Source organism: Lepisosteus platostomus, chromosome 1 (genome assembly GCF_059453375.1).
Source record: "Lepisosteus platostomus isolate fLepPlt1 chromosome 1, fLepPlt1.hap1, whole genome shotgun sequence".
In the NCBI taxonomy this organism is placed as follows: domain Eukaryota; kingdom Metazoa; phylum Chordata; class Actinopteri; order Semionotiformes; family Lepisosteidae; genus Lepisosteus; species Lepisosteus platostomus.
Genome location: NC_142611.1, coordinates 78,196,777 through 78,197,509, shown reverse-complemented (window position 1 = coordinate 78,197,509; position 733 = coordinate 78,196,777). Strand labels below are relative to the sequence as shown.

At 45.3% G+C, this 733-nt stretch overlaps 1 non-coding gene across 1 annotated transcript; it reads right to left on the bottom strand.

Moving 5' to 3' along the window:
- Positions 1-342: 342 nt before the first annotated feature.
- On the bottom strand, positions 343-504 carry LOC148678894 (U1 spliceosomal RNA). Its single transcript, XR_015940221.1, has one exon. It is a non-coding gene; the product is annotated as a U1 spliceosomal RNA (small nuclear RNA).
- Positions 505-733: the final 229 nt, after the last annotated feature.

Below are 733 nucleotides of genomic sequence, written 5' to 3'. Positions count from 1 at the left end.
ACAATAAAGGATTACTGTCCCAGGACAGAGAGCGGGAGAAAGCAAAAGTCAGCCAGACCACCAGGGTCAGACAAGCTGAAAGATCACAATTGAAGTACCTTGTCACGAGGTGAACATTTAACGTGTATAAGCACAAGATTGTTTTTTGTGGTTATACAAATAGCGTTATGGCTGTAGCGGGTTGAAAAGGAGACAACGTTATCAGGCGGTGCTCGCGAAAAAGCCCAGGGCGTTTCTGTAGTAACCCCCACCGCTGAAGCCGCTTCATCGGCACCCAGCACAGCTCCCCAGCAGACGGCAAAGCCGCCCGCACTGCCGCATCTGTTCTTGGACCAAGCACATCAGGGGAGAGCGCGAACGCAGTCCCCCACTACCAGAAATTATGCAGTCGAGATTCCCACATTTGGGGAATTCGCAGGGGTCAGCACAGCCGGAGTGCAATGGCCGAGCCTCGCCCTGGGTGAACCGATTTAAGAACTTTATTTCCTTTTCACAAAAAAATACAGGAAATCACAAATCAGAAAGCTTTACATTAATATACATACTTAAAACAGTATATATGATCACATCTCATTACATTTTGACACGGTAACAGTTACATAGCAACAATTTTCTTTTTTTCTGGTGCAAATCACATTCTTTATTTAAACATGATAATGTTTTTCACAGTTTCTTGAGATACTGTCCAATGCCCTCTATTTCCCACAGATTTTCTGCTTCCTCCCTCCCTTCT